This window comes from Pristis pectinata, chromosome 10, assembly GCF_009764475.1.
Source record: "Pristis pectinata isolate sPriPec2 chromosome 10, sPriPec2.1.pri, whole genome shotgun sequence".
NCBI lineage: Eukaryota > Metazoa > Chordata > Chondrichthyes > Rhinopristiformes > Pristidae > Pristis > Pristis pectinata.
Window position 1 is genome coordinate 37916878 of NC_067414.1, and position 15819 is coordinate 37932696.

A 15819-nucleotide genomic window follows, 5' to 3' on the forward strand; every position below is an offset into this window, starting at 1 on the left:
AGTGCAATGTGTTTACATCGTGATTCTTTGAAGTGAATTGAAGGACAAAATGGGCATAACGTGTTTACAATCAGTATCTGAAATATTTTTTTAAACTTGGTTTTGAAGTAAAAAGTAAAAGAACAGGTTTGTCTGAAAAGCAGCAGAAGTTCTAATCCTTTTTTAAGCGTGAAATCAATTCCTCTTTCAACTCAATAGCTAGGTGTTGAGTCTTATTGTGATGTATGCTCATCACTGTCACATATTGTCATGGAAACAGTTTCTGCCATTAAATTAGATCCATACTGGACAGCAGTAGTGACTGACTAAAAGACTTGGAATAAATAAATTTGATCAGATTTTGCAAAGTTGAAGAACACGCTTGTCAACCGTTAGGGTAAAGATACCAGGACAATCAATCGTTAAACTGATGTGTATTATTAACAAATCAGTTTGATTCTCTAAAGCTTTGTCTTCTATTGGGGGGTGGGGGTGGTGGGGGTGGAGAGATGGGTAGAGGTGTACTGTTCGTATAACTGGAATAATCCAGAAAACATCAATTTAGCCCCACTATGGCAGATTAAGGATAGAATTCAGCTTAAAATTTTTTTGAGACAGTAAAAGTAAAATCATTAAAAATGACCGTTATTTGACCAAGCACAGAAGCCAACTGTTGTCATTACTCAGTCTGAGCTACATGTGATTCTGTGAGAAAATAGGAAAAAGTAGATCATGCATGTCTTCCAGCCTATTCAATCATTCAGTAAGATCACAGATTACAAGTGAACTGTTATATCAATTGAACTTTCCAGCCAACTATGGTCCCATCCCACTGGGAGACTGGAGAAAATAGTATAGGTGAGAGATTGGGGTTGGGCAAATAGTAGTATCAGAATTTGTAGACATTCAGTTATAAAGTGCGTGGTTTAATTGCAAATAGATTGGTGGGTTGAGCAGATGCAGTTAGGTAAAAATGTTGTTAATGTATTTTGATAGGAAAAATTGGTGGAAATTTACACTGGTAAATTGACAGGAGTGGAACTTAAGTATTCACATACACAAATTATTAACAATGGAAGGACTTTTTTTTACAGCTATACAAAAAAAGAATAGATTTAGGTTTTATAAATAGAACCATAAGAATGCAAAAGTAGTGAGTAATGCTCAGACTAGGTAAAGTGGATTGTTTTGCTGCATCACTTTGGTTTTAAGGCATTGAAGATGTTGAAGAAAATGCAGAAGAGAAGCTTTAATATGACAACAAAATTAATAATTTAATAATGCTTGAAAGATTTGAGCACTTTTATCATTTGCTGCCATAAAACAACAAATTTTGTGACATATGTTAGTGATAATAAACCTGATTCTGATACTATGTTAAGAGAAGTTCACTCAAAAACTGTGGTCAAAGGTCACATGTAGGAGCATTGGAGATTGAGGGGTGACCCTATAGAGGTGTATAAAATCATGAGGGGTGTGGATACGGTAACCACATATAGTCTTTTTCCTAGAGAAGGGAAACTAAAAACTAGAGGGCATAGGTTTAAGGTGAGAGGTGAAAGATTTAAGAGACCTAAGGGGTGGCAACTTCATGCAGAGGATGAAGCATACATGGAATGAAGGGCCAGAGAAAGTGATTGAGGCAGGTACAAGAACATTTAAAAGGCATTTAAATAAGTACATGGACAGAAGGGGTTTGGAGGGATATGGGCCAAACACGGGCATAGGACTAGCTTGGTGGGCACCATGGTCGGCATGGACAAGTTGGGCTGAAGGGCCTGTTTCCATGCTGTATTAGTCTATGACTTGCTTTCATTTTATTGCTATCTGTTTGGTTGAGAGAATATCTGATCTAAGAGCTTTGATGAGGTAAATTGGCAGAACATACTTCCTCTGATTAGTATAATAGCCAGAGGATACAATGGTTATGAGTTCTCATGGCTTTAAATGAGCTGTTACAGACAGTATGTGTGCTTCTTCTGTTGTGACCTCCTGTGGAAGAATGACAGATATTCAACTTAAATTTAGATTGTATCTGAAAAAGAATGTTTTAAGCTGCAAACCACAGAGTGAAGGAGTGCAAGTACCATGCCTCTCATTGATGATCAGATCAATTTTATCTGGTGAATCAATCTCCATGTAATATTTTGGTTTGATGATAAGTGTACAAAATATTACACTTGGAAAGAGCAATGAAAGACAACTTCAATTTTCACATTGCTTTTAAATTATCTGAATGCCTACAATCTATCTTTCTGGTTGTAATTAAGAAGGATTGTGAAAAGTGGAGTTGGCAGATGATTGATTTCTGGATTATTGTAGCTGCTAAATAATTTAGGCATGTATTATTTTCAAACAACTGTGTACTTGAGTTAAAATATTTTCATCATGTGCCTAATTTTTAATATCAGTATAACTGGGATAAGTTATTAAATAGATGTGTTGAATACAGATAAATTCACAGGTCAGAACTTGGGCTGACAACTAACCTAACTGACTTTTCAGGATCTGTCAGTATCAACTTGCTGCCCAGAGCAGTCAGGGTCCAAAATGGTGAGGGTTTGTGTATCATAAAGTATTAGGGGGTAGGTCAAAATAAGTTTTGTACATGAAATAACCGACAAAAGTTTTTGACAATTAGTTGAGCCCCATCCCGAGACATTGCTAACTGTCAACCCTGAATAGCATTTGGCAAACTGGAGATTTAGTTTAGGCTGCTGTCAAAAATGTTTTCTTCAGCTTTTTCATGGGCAGTACTTGTTCTGCTCACACGACGAAACTGCATCGAGCCATCTCTGTGCTTACGCAGCGTCTCATCGGTTTGGTTTGGCCAGCAGGTCTGGAAAAATTATGTCACACAAGTCAGTGGAGATGGCAGGCAGTTCTGGTCATTGTAATACTGGGAAAGAAAAGGTAATAATATAATTGGATCAAAATTGTAACAACATGGTGAAATTCAGCATGAAATGCTACATGAAATATGGCAGCAATTAACGAGGGAGTTTCTAATTGAAAAAAATTGGTCAAAGATGCAGGGAGAAAAGCAGAATTTTGTTTTGACAAACCTAAGTTTTGAATTGTGAAGTTATTTGTACAAATCAGCTGTTACACTTACCTTTGAATGTTGACATGAAATCTCCTGTATAGGATATTTTGCAAAATATTAACCATTGTTCTACCTTTCTCAAAGCTCAGTCCTTCATGTGGTTTGTGCTAGTGTATCGATGTTCTGGATTATTTTCTTTGATGATAAATAAATAGGTTTAGGAATTCTAATTTGGTTATAAAAATGGATCATCTTTGAGAGAATCCTGTTGGCTGGCAGGCATGCACTGTTACTGAATGGATCACTGCTTGAATCTTTATGACAATTTTGGTATTTTGTTTTTGATTGCAGATTTCCTCTGTGGAATTCTGCAACTGAATCCCAAATGTGGTAAGAATCCTACAAAGATCAGCATATGTTAAAGGATTCATTTTATCTCTTCTCACTTCAGCTTCATCAAGCATACCTTCTAACAGAATTATGTTTTAAAAATAAATCTTGACCAAAAGAACACTCGTGGTTTGTGACAATCATTTGGGAAGTTGAGTTGGGGGGTGGGGGAGGTGGTGGATGGAAGTAGAGGAAGCAAAAGGTTGGAATACGATGGGAAGAATTGTGGGAAGGTACACAGGAGGGTGATTTTTCAGTGGCCTGTAGCTCTGCTTAGCATGCTCTCCATTGCGGGTGGAAGGTGAGGGCAGGAGGGAAACTGCAGGGGAAGTCAGCCATTTGGGAGTCAGAATGTGAGCGTGGGACATTTTGCAGAGAGAGTACAATTTATTACCATGGAGATAGGGTAATTAAGGCATACCACTAGGAGACTACCAGCCAGTGGGAAAGGATGCTGTCAGGCTTTACAGAGGGAACACTGCAAAAATTGGAAGTGGATCTGGGATGGGGCTTTCTTGTGTAATTATTCCATCCTATATTTCATTGCTGTACACAGTTGGTTAGGTATTTCAGAAGTGGATGATTATCCAGATTAGTTTATATTTATGGTCCTTTTTTTTTACCTTTGTTTCCCTATTCATGTAACTGGGTTCAACAACTAAAAATCACAATTTTGTTGCACTTAGAACCATCCTAATAATCAAGAAAGTATCATGTAATTCTTCTCGGTATATTATGTGTACATAGGTTTTAGTAAAGCTTTTGACAAGGTCCCTCATGGTAGGTTGCTGCAGGTGATTAAGTCGCATGAGATTGACGGTGACTTGGTAGGTTTGATTCAAAATTGGCTTGGTCATGGAAGACTGTAATAGTGAAGGGGTGTTATTTTGCCTGGAGGTCTGAGACAAGTAGTGTTCCACCAGGATCAATGCTAGGATCTCTGTTTATACTTAAATAATTCAGACAAAAATGCAGGTGATCTGATTAGTAAGTTTGCAGACAACACAAAAATTGGTGGAATTGTGGATAGTGAGGAAGGCTGTCAAAGGATACAGCGGGATATAGATCAGTTGGAAATCTGGGTGGAGAAATGGCAGATGGAGTTCAGTCAGGGCAAGTGTGAGGTGCTGCAATTTAGTAGGTCAAATGCAAGAGGAAAGTATACAGTAAATGGCAAGGCTTTTAGGGGCATTGATGTACAAAAGGATCTTGGAGTGGAAGTTCATAGCTTCTGCCACCAACATAGCATGCCCACAACTTCCTAACCCGTACTTCTTTGGAATGTGGGAGGAAACCCACACAGTTATGGGGAGAAGGTACAAACTTATTATAGACAGTGGCCGGAATTGAACCTGGGTCGCTGGCACTGTAATAGTGATATGCTAACCGCTACACTATCATCCCGTACTGAGGAGAGGTTGGACAAATGTGGATTGTTTTTGCTGGAGCATAGGAGGCTGAGGGGTGACCTGATAGAAGTATATAAAATTATGAGACGCATAAGTAGGATAGATAGTCAGTCTTTTTCCCAGGGTGGAGTTGTCAAGTACTAAAGGGCATAGTTTAAGTTGGGCGGGGGATGTTTAAGGGAGGTTAATGAGGCAAGTTTTTTTTGCACAGTTGTTGGTCGGTGCTTCGAACATAATGCCAGGGGAAGTGGTCAAAGCAGATACATCAGCAATGTTTAAGAAGTATTTTGACAGGCACACGAACAGGCAGGGAACAGGAATGTGGAACTTGTACAGGCAGATGTGATTAGTTTAGATTGGCATCATGGTTGGTGCAGGCATCGTGGGCCAAAGGGCCTGTTCCTGTGCTGTACTGTTCTATGAATCTATTTCTATACATAGTGTTGCCTGCATCTGGAATTATTCAAATCATTATTCTAGCTGATATCTGTTGTGCATTAAAAGCATCCACAGCAGTTCAACTTTAATTATGTTTCAAAATATTCCATGTGTCACTCATTTATTTTAAGTGTATTTGCTATCATTGTAGAAAAGTTTTTATTTGTTTCTAACCACTCAAAGCAGTGATGTAGTTCAGTTTAAAACATGGCATTTCACTATGGAAGTTGCATATGGCCATTTTGTTGGCTACTGCTTATGTATCACTGATACCTTTTTGTGTTGTGAGTGCTGGTGTTTTACCAGGGATTTCTGGCTTATGTTTCCGATTTTATTGGATTGTTTCAGATATATTCAGTAAATAGTATGCAAAACAAGATACATCTACATTCTCTCCTTTCATTGTTCAAGTTTAGTTTTGCATTCTCCTTTTCTGTTCGTGATTATCACTGTGCAATGTTCCCATGGCAAGATGCAAGCTTTCCAGTTTTGGATAATAGTGTGAATGAAGGTCATTAATAGAGAAAACAGCCAGCCATTTATCTCCTCCTGTTCACTTGCTGCATCCTCTGTCATAGCTGATACTGGGCAACATGTTCAGTGCAAGAATCAAAACTCTGAAGTCTCATGTTACTTCATAAAGTGGTTTAGTATTCACAGTAGCATGCAGCTTTTACATTTTTCAAAAGGAGAAATGTTCTCTTTTTCCAGATCTCTTCAGTCTAGTAATTAAGTTAATCACAATAGTAAGGACGAGGAATGAATTGCAAAGCGCTACATTTAACAAAAAAAATTATAGAGAACTTGACAGGGAACATTGGGTGCATTTTGAAACTGATTTTGAAATAAGATGTGAATAATCTCTAACTTGCTTAAGGGTATAAAGGGTGATATAAAATTTGTCCCATAATTCAAATTTTCCTATCTTTGATTCATGCTCCCATTTATATTACAGACCTAATGAAATCTTATGGGGACAAAGCAAAATAATCTTCTCTGATGGTTTCAGAGTTTAAATATGTACAGTCCTGAATTTGTGATTGGCAGATTAAACAATGGAAGGATATACATCTATCATAGTGTTAGATATGCAGTTTTCTAAACATAAAGGCAGGCAGAGATGTTTAAAAAAAGTTGAAAAGGTTATTGTTTAATTTTCAGCAAATTCAAGATAAAGGCCCAATTGGTCTGTAATGACTACATCACCCATTCTATTTCCAAAAATGACACATTGGACTCTGATGCCCTATTTATTCTTTTCTTAGCTGTACCTTTTTCTCTTTTTTTAAATTCATTAATGGGATGTGGAGGCCAATAGCAATGCTGCCCTTTATTGTTCATCCCTAATTGCCCTGAATTGATGATGCAGTTAAGATTCAACCACATTGCTGTATTTGCTTATCACATTTAGATCTGATCAGGTAAAGGTGGCAGATTTCCATCCAGTGACACAGGCAGGTTTTACAACAGTCCGATTGGTTTCATTTCTTAGACCAAACTTTATTTCAAATTCCAGATGTGTATAATTAATTTGATTTATTGAATTTAAACTCTGCAGTTGTCATATTGGATTTCAGATTTATGCCTCAGGATCAGTAGTCTGGACTTTTGGCTGCTAGTCCAGTAACTTTATTACTATGCTACTGAACCCAATCTGTTTCAGTGGCTGACCATTTGTTCTCTCAAAACTTTGCTATCCCAGCTCTTGACCACCTGCCCACACACACACACACACACACACACACACACACACACACACACACACACACACACACACACACACACACACACACACACACACACAGACACCCAGTATCATTGCCTGGCACTGAGTTATCTAACATCATCTACTTGTGCGCTTCATCTTGACATCTTTGCTAGCTACTTCAGAACTGCCATATTCTTCCTCATCTCACAAAAAAGCATTTTTAATTAGTCAGCCTCGACTCTCTCTCTTCCCCTAACAGCCACTCTTCCTCCCTAGTTATGTCATTTACTTTGCTCTAAATCATAAATAGCCTTCTTTGCACAACAGGGCACACTGCCTTATGTCACTAATGTCCATTTGAGTGAGAAATTGCTATGGTGGATTGCAGAAACCGCCACAATAAGTTGATGAATGGGTTGGCATAATTGGTGAAGGACGGTGTCGTAAATTCTCTAATCAGTCAGTGTTCAAAGTGGCCACATTGAGGGAGGAGGTGAGGAATGGAGGCAAGGCCTCTTCTCATATGAAGGAAGAGGAAACCTTGTGTTTGGGAGTTTCCACTTGCTGATCTTCTTGACAAATAGCAAGCTTATGTACCTTTACAGGAATAATTGAAGCAGGTATTTGCTACCTGCTCAGTTGTTATTTTACTGCAGGATAAATTTCAAAAGCAAAATTACTTGAAAATTGCAAGAGGTTACAGATAAATGTGCTTGTCTAATTACTACTTGACTCAAATGATTTTTAAAATTCCTAATTTGCTAGCATTCTCAAACAAATGGTGCCTGCCGCTAGTAATATGTCATGTGTGATGTTTTGTGAACAAAAGGATGAAAATATCAGAACAAGCTGTCAGCTGCAAAAATGGAATGCTTCTGTTAATTACAATTTAAAAATCTCCCAGTAAGAGAGTGAACGTGGCTTCTTCTGTATAATTCCCAGTGGAAGTCATTTATTTAATTGGATTACCTACTTCAGTTCCACTTTAATTACTCTGAAAGTTGGTATTCTTCTATTCAGAGCAGGTTACATTGATTTGGGGTAATGGTCTAAGCATGGCACTTAATCCCTGCGACAAATTGAAGTCAAATAAAATAGCAGATTCAACACCTTTTGTAAAACCTCTTTCCATGACAACCCCTCCCCCCTTCCCCGCCCAACTCTACTGCTTGACTGTAAGGTCTGTTTCATTTTCAGCCATCTTGCAAAATTATAATAATAGCTGTTCTTACTTGGAGTTTTTTTTGTGGACTTAAGCAAACTGTTTAAAACTGAAGCAAAATATTTCTCAACGATATAGGTTTCGTCCAATATGTTCATATTGATCATGATATGTCAGAGAGATCAAGTATTTCTCATGTTTTCCATTTTCTTTCCACTTGTTCTTTACAGAATATAGTTCTGTAAGTATCAGGCACCTTCTTGTACTGCTTAAGAGGCCATTCTTCACGTGCCTTTCCACAGATGCTCTCAAAGATGCCAAGTATTTCAGCATTTTCAGAAAAGCTTTATTTGGATAGTGCTTTTATTTGAAATCTATTTAAGCTGAGGGGAGCTTTTTCGTTAAAGGGTATTTGCCTCCATGTTTTATTCAGCAGAATTTGTTGACTTCTTCAACATTTATTTAATAAAAACAAAACTCAGCAGGTCGAGAACAGAGGAACAGTTTTCATCAGAACAGGGAAAAGTTAGAAACAAAACAGGTTTTAAGTTGTAGAGAAAGAGGCGAGGAGTACGGAAAACAAAGGGGAAAGAACGTGTGACTGGGTGGAGACCAGGGCAGACTGAATGACACGAGTGCTTGCAGCTGAAGGAGAGTGGCAAAGATACATCTGGAGAGGGTGTAAAGTGGAAGGAGACGAATAAAATCTGAACTATCAAAAAAGAAAGAAAAATGTATGTAAATGTACATTTTATAATATTCAAAACACTGCCTCACTTGTTATTTTACAGTAAGTACTTGTTGACATTCGAACATCAAGGCTCTGAACAGATTATGAAGATTAAAAAAACTGCAGATGCTGGAAATCTAAAGTAAAAACAAAATGCTGGAAACACAGCAGGTGTTCTCCAGACATGCCTTTCTCCCTGACAAGGGGTCTCAGACCTGAACAGTTAACTCTGTTTCTCTTTCCGCAGGTGCTGCCTAACCTGCTGAATGGTTCCAGCATCTTCTGTTGTATGATCTATGAACAGAGTCCTTTGCTAATTGACTTGGGGACCCTGTCCACTGAATGACACTACTGAGAGCACATTTATATTGGCTGAAAGTGGGGTTAACTGGGTGGGTGAAAGCCCCCCCACCCACCCTCGCTTCCCCAGATTCAGTGACAGCCATGCCAGTGTCCTGTTGATGAGGCAGAGGGAAGTGCTATCCACCTGGGACTATAGTAGTGCAGCCAGAATAAAGATGACAACATTGCCAATAGTGGTGAGGGAAATAAGTTCTAGGTTGAAACGTCCAGTTACTTGGGAGAGAACAATCTCCATTACTTTGAGTGATGGAATAATGGGCAGTAATTAGCTGCATTAGAGCTGTTCTGCTTTATTGTGGACACGATGTACATGGGCAACTTTCTAAAGAGTTTGATAGATGAGAGTGTTGTACCTGCACTTGGAACAGCTTATTCTGGAATACAAGTCTTCAGCACTGCAGGTGGAATGTGAAATCAAATGGACTGAAGATTGGCTGTGAAGGTGGACCATCCACTCAGTCCTTCAGGCTGAACTTGTTCCAATGACATCAACTTATTTCTTCAGCTGTGCTGTTATTCAGGATGGGAATGTTCTTGTGTCCTCTTCCCTTAATCAGCTCTTCAAATATCCATTGCTACACTGCAGAGCTTTGACCTGAACTATTGGTTGTAAGATCACAACGTGTGTCTATTACATATTACTTTTGATGCTGCAGAATTTATTGAATGCACTGAAATTTAAATTACACACTTGCTGTGTTTGGATTTGATCATTTCTCCAGAATCTTGGCGCAGGCTTTTAATATTAGTCCACTATTCCCATAACTATTAAACAAGAGTACCTCTGCCCCTTTGGGCAGATAAAAGATTCCACAATGGTTTATTGTAGAAGGGGAAAATTCAACTTCACTTGGCTCTCCATTTAATTAATTGACATCATAAGCAAGGTATCCAAGTTTTCTTTTCTGTAAAGAGTTAAAATTGTGAGATATGACTATGAATCACTTGCGAAATTGTTGGCTTCCTGTTTAAAGAACAGAATTTAATTGTCTTATTGACAATATTTGGGGCAGATGTTGACGTTTTCCTTCTTAATTAAATTGGCAGTCTCTCTTGGAACTTTTTCAGCTTTTGTGGGGTTTTTAGGTTAGCATAAATGCTCTATAATGATACGCTATTATAATCACTGAGTTACTGAACTATTAGCCAGAGTTCTGAACCATTGACCTAGAGATTTCTTCCCAAGGCTGATGGGAGATTTAAATTCAAGAAATATTAAATTAAAAAAAAGCCAAATCCGGTGATGGTGACCATGAAATCACTCATCATAAAATCCCATAAAGTACGCTAATGTCCTTCAAGGAAGGAAATCTACCATCCATATACAGTCTGAAGGTAAATGAATCCAGACCCACCAGTGTGTTGACTCTGATCTGTGTCCTCCGTTTGGAGCAATGAGGGATGGATAATAAATTGCAACTTTGCCAATGATGTCCAAATCTCATGAATGAATAACTTCTAGATTGTCTCCCCCCGTTTGGAGCAATTAGGGATGGACAATAAATTGCAACTTTGCCAATGATGTCCAAATCTCATGAATGAATAACTTCTAGATTGTCAAGGTAGCCATCCAGGAAACATGGGCTTTAAACATATATGTTTAACATTGCTTTAAAAAATCCATTTTTAAAATGATTTTTTTAAAAATTCAATTTGAGTAGGATGCAGGATCTTGTTCTCTAGGTACTTATATTTTAAAAGCATGACTGGGAAATTGCAAATCACATTTTGTCTGAGTAGAGTTCAATGTTGGTTTGAAATGAAGCATTAGGTATTTTAGTTCTGAAATATTTTACTTTGTGTTTTATCACAGTGCAAGACACAACCATGTACACGTTTAGATCAAAAGGATTTAGTTGCACAGAAGACGATGTCATAAATTGATGAATGATGTTGACAAGTTTTATGAAATAATGTTTTTCAAAAATGTGAAGCTTGTTATTGAATGTTCTATGAGAATTATTTTAGAAGCATCTTTCCATGAGGCATTGTTCTTCTAATAGGGTCTCAGGTGCCAGTTTGTTTATCAGCTCCTAATCCCGAGGGTAGTTTTTAAAGGTTGTTTATACAATATTAATTAGTTGAAAATACCTTGTTAAATAAATGAGCTATTTGGCAGCATCATTTAACCAATACAACCTGAGTAATTCAGGTTGTTACCTAATACTTCATACAGTAATCTGTCAGCATTGGTGCAATATATTTTGTTGTCTCTTTTAATGAGATCTTTGGTAAACAGTAGCAGGGTCATTTTGTGGGAGGGAAGAATTTTTTCATTAAAATCAAAGGGATAAATAATTAATGTGTCTTATCCAAAAAAGGCGTTCTACATTTGTCGAATCCTAGAATTATAGAATTGCTTCAATACTGAAGGAAGCTATTAGGCCATTAATTCCATGCCAGCTCCTTGCAGAAAAGTCGAATCAACATCATTCCCCTGTAGCCTTGCAAATTAGTTCTCTTCACATGTCTATCCAATTATCTTTTGAAAGTCCTAATTGACTTTCTCCACTCTTTATAGGCAGTGATTTTCCTCGTATCCCCATGTTTTTCACTCATCACTTTGAATCTGTGTTCCTCTGGTTCTTAAACCATACGCTTGTGGGAACAGCTTCTCCATATTTGCCCTCTTTGAATCCATCATGATCCGATAGAGTTCTTCCTCTCAACCTTCTTTGTTCTCCAAGGAGAACATCGCCAGGTTCTTCCCTAACCCGATAATTGAAATCCTTCATTCCTGGAACGATTTTAGTAAATTAAGTTGTTCCTATTTTTTAATCAGTTTGTAGGCTGAATAAGTCATGGTGATGTGTCCTTCCTACTCGTAAAAGAGAAGTTTTGGTGGCATATTCTAAGCAGAATGAATTAGCTTAGAGTCTCAACATTTTATAATGTCTTTGTTGTGCATCTAGAAAGTTGGAAAAAAGGTATAGCATTCTCGGTTATAAAATAAAGAACACTACAGCATAGTACAGGCCTTTTGGTCCACAATGTTGTGCTGACATTTTTTTCCTGCTCTAAGATCTATCTAACCCTTCCCTCCCACATCGCCCCCCCCCCCCCATTTCTCTATGATTCATGTGTCTGTCTAAAGGTCTCTTAAATGTCCCCAATGTATCTGCCCCCACAACCTCTTCAGGCAGTGCGTCTCATGTACCCACCACTCTCTGTTTTTAAAAAAAAACTTACCCCTGACATCCGCCTTATACCTTCCTCCAGTCACCTTAAAATTATGTCCCCTCGTGTTAGCCATTGACACCCTGGGAAAAAGTCTCTGACTGTCCACTCGATCTATGCCTCTTATCATCTTGTACACCTCTATCAAGTCACCTCTCATCCTCCTCCTCTCCAAAGAGAAAAGCCCTAGCTCACTCAACCTGTTCTCCTAAGACATGCTCTCCAATCCAGGCCACATCCTGATAAATCTCCTCTGCACCCTCTCTAAAGCTTCCACATCCTTCCTATAATGAGGTGACCAGAACTGAACACAATACTCCAAGTGTGGTCTGACCAGAGTTCTATAGAGTTGCAACCTTACCTCGTGGCTCTTCTTAGCAACCCTTATGCTGCACATTTCAATGTTCTGTAATTCCTAGGTGAAAAGCCTGGGCTTCATTCAATTTTACCTGAAACGGGGACATAGGGAATTGAATGTCTATCTCAGAGGGCTGTGGAGGTTCAGATATTCTGTTCATCAAAAACAGATTGATAAATTTCTAGACACTTAAGGAAATCAAGAAATATGGTAATCATTCTGGAAAGTGGCAGTGATGCAGAAGACCAGCCATGATGTTAATGAATGGTGGAGGAGGCTCGAAGGACTGATTGGGCTCCTATTTATGTTCTCAAAGCCTCCATCTCACCTTTCCATGATGTAATACCATACTTTTAGCAGCTTATAATATGGAGACCAAGTGTGCATCAAAGATTGATTTTAGTAACAAAGTAGCAGCGAGTTCATGGCTTTCATAGATGAGTGCCTGTATTATTGGAAGTGCCATCTTTTGGATGAGATCTTAAATCTGAGCATTCAAAGAGAGGAGGGAAATATATCAATGCTCAAAATAATATTTCTTTCTCAACTAATGCTACCTGGAATGGTGTGTAGAGTCAAATTAAATTGTGATCCCTTCCTATGACAAATTGAATGCCACGTTTGGCTACTCCACTAGTTTAAAGCACTGAGAATAACTGAAAATCTGATAAGGTGCTAAGCCAGTGCAATGTACATTTATGTACAGGTAAGACCCAAGGAGATGGAAAGAAAAAGTTGTGAAACATTCATGGCTATAGTTTTGGATAAAGGATACATTAAAATTATGTGTTACAAGGACCTTATAGCCTTAAATGAAACAAACCATATTTTTCAGAAAACTAAGCAGTAGTAAAAGAATGTTGCAAAAGTTGTGCTTTAACAATGTAATGCTACATTCCTTTTGTATCTTATTTTCCTAAATGGTCATTTTTTGTTTATTTGTCTTAAATTTTTCATTACATCTCTCCTATTGGAATTTTCCCCTTGTATATGAATTCTCATAATGCATGAATCATCATTCTTCCCTTTCCCTATTGTATAGACTGTATTTGCTTAACCTTTTCCTTGTCTTTCCAGACATAATAACTCTCGTGTCCTTTTAAACCTTGCAACTAAGTGAGATGCAAAGATCCCTGGGAGATGGAGGACGAGGGTAAGAATAAAGTTGATAAGCCATTAGTAATACTGAAAATTAAATTGCAGGTTCTTTTAAAATTTTTAAAAAGTTTTATTTACAGCGTGGTAACAGGCCCTTCCAGCCCAACGAGTCCGCACCGCCCACTTTAAACCCAATTAACCTACCCGTACGTCTTTGCAATGTGGGAGGAAACTGGAGCACCCGGAGGAAACCCACGCAGACACGGGAGAACATACAAACTCCTTACAGACAGCGACGGGAACTTCTTGATAGAAAACAGTTAGCAGACAAAAGATGTAATTTTCATAATTTCAGGCACTCTGCTCTCAAAATGGGATTTTAAGTTATTAAATGTCAAACAAATACAAAAAAAGCAGAGCATGCAAAAAAGCTTCATTTCAGTAGAGACTCGCTCAAATTTTGATTTCATTTATCAGTTCAGTAATTTTAATACAAAAATATATCAAGTGCAGACACGAAGAACAATGTGCTCGGTGTATAATGCTGGAAAGTACATATTCAATTTGAGGTTTACTGGACCAGCACCTGGAATGGGCTGGCTATCGTATGAAGAGTGGTTGGATAGGCAAGGTTTGTACCTGTTGGTGTTTAGAAGAGTGAAAGGGCATTTGAATGAAATATGCAAAATCCTGAAGGGTCATGATAACGTGGATGTGGAGAGGATGTTTTCTCTTGTGGGAGAATCTGGAAACTAGAATTCTCTTTTTCTTTAAAAAAAAAGGGATGACTCATTTAAGACAGTCAAGGCAACTATTTTCTGAGAGTCCTGGGTCTTTCGAACTTTCTTCCTTGACAAGCTGAGAAAATAGAGAATTTAAATAATTTTGAGGGAGAGACAATAGATACATGGAGGTGAAAGGTTACCGTTGGATGGAAGAGAATGTGCAGTTGTGGTTGAGCCACAATCTTATAATAAGTGGTGGATCAGGCTTGAGGGGCTGAGTATCCTACCTAGAATATAAAACAGTACAGCACAGGAACAGGCCCTTGGGGCCACCATGCCTTTGCCAACCATGATACCAATCTAACCTAATCCCACCTACCTTCTACTCCCTACCTGTTCATGTGCTGGCACCTCCCTTGGCGGTATATTCCAGTCATCTATCTCACTGTGTAAAAAAGAAAACTTGCTTCATGAATCTCCTTTCAGCTTTCCTCCTTTCACCTGAAACATATGCCCTCTAGTATTTGACATTTCCACCCTGGGATAAATACTCTGATTCTAATTACTGTATATAGAAAATCAGAAGCCCCCCCCCCAACAGGTGTACACTTCTGCACCTAAATCATGTGTTTGTATAACATATCTTACTTTTGCCATGTATTTCTTGGTAATATGCACTTTTTCATTAATTGTACATAAAATCTCTATTTGTTAAGCATTTGGAGTAGAAATTCATCCTGGGTTACTTGTGCTTACAGGCAATATCGTGGAGTTTGGGCACAGTCCTCTTCTTGTATTTCTATTCACTGTCGTTCAATGGAAAGTACTAGAACTGAATTCTGGAAGTGGTCAGCTGCTTCTACATTGTGTGTTTAGTGCAAACTACAGAGGCTAAATTCCTATTCCTTTATTGAACCAGATGAAAGCATTTACAGTAGCATGCAAAAGTTTGGGCACCCCTGGTCAAAATTTCTGTTACTGTGAATAGCTAAGCGAGTAAAAGATGACCTGATTTCCAAAAAGCATAAAGTTAAAGATGACACATTTCTTTAATATTTTAAGCAAGATTACCTTTTTATTTCCATCTTTTACAGTTTCAAAATAACAAAAAACGAAAAGGGCCCAAAGCAAAAGTTTGGGCACCCTGCATGAGTCTTTCAATTCTTATTTGGGGGATTTTCGCCCATTCTTCCTTGCAAAAGGCTTCTAGTTCTGTGAGATTCTTGGGCCGTCTTG

General features: G+C 38.1%; 1 protein-coding gene across 1 annotated transcript in view; it reads left to right on the forward strand.

Moving 5' to 3' along the window:
• Nucleotides 1-15819, forward strand: part of gpr63 (G protein-coupled receptor 63) — a 55601-nt gene that overhangs the window by 25185 nt on the left and 14597 nt on the right. Inside the window, exon 3 of the mRNA XM_052024979.1 lies at nt 13838-13913. The gene's annotated coding sequence lies outside the window, so the exon portion shown is untranslated. The remainder of the gene's footprint in view (nt 1-13837; nt 13914-15819) is intronic.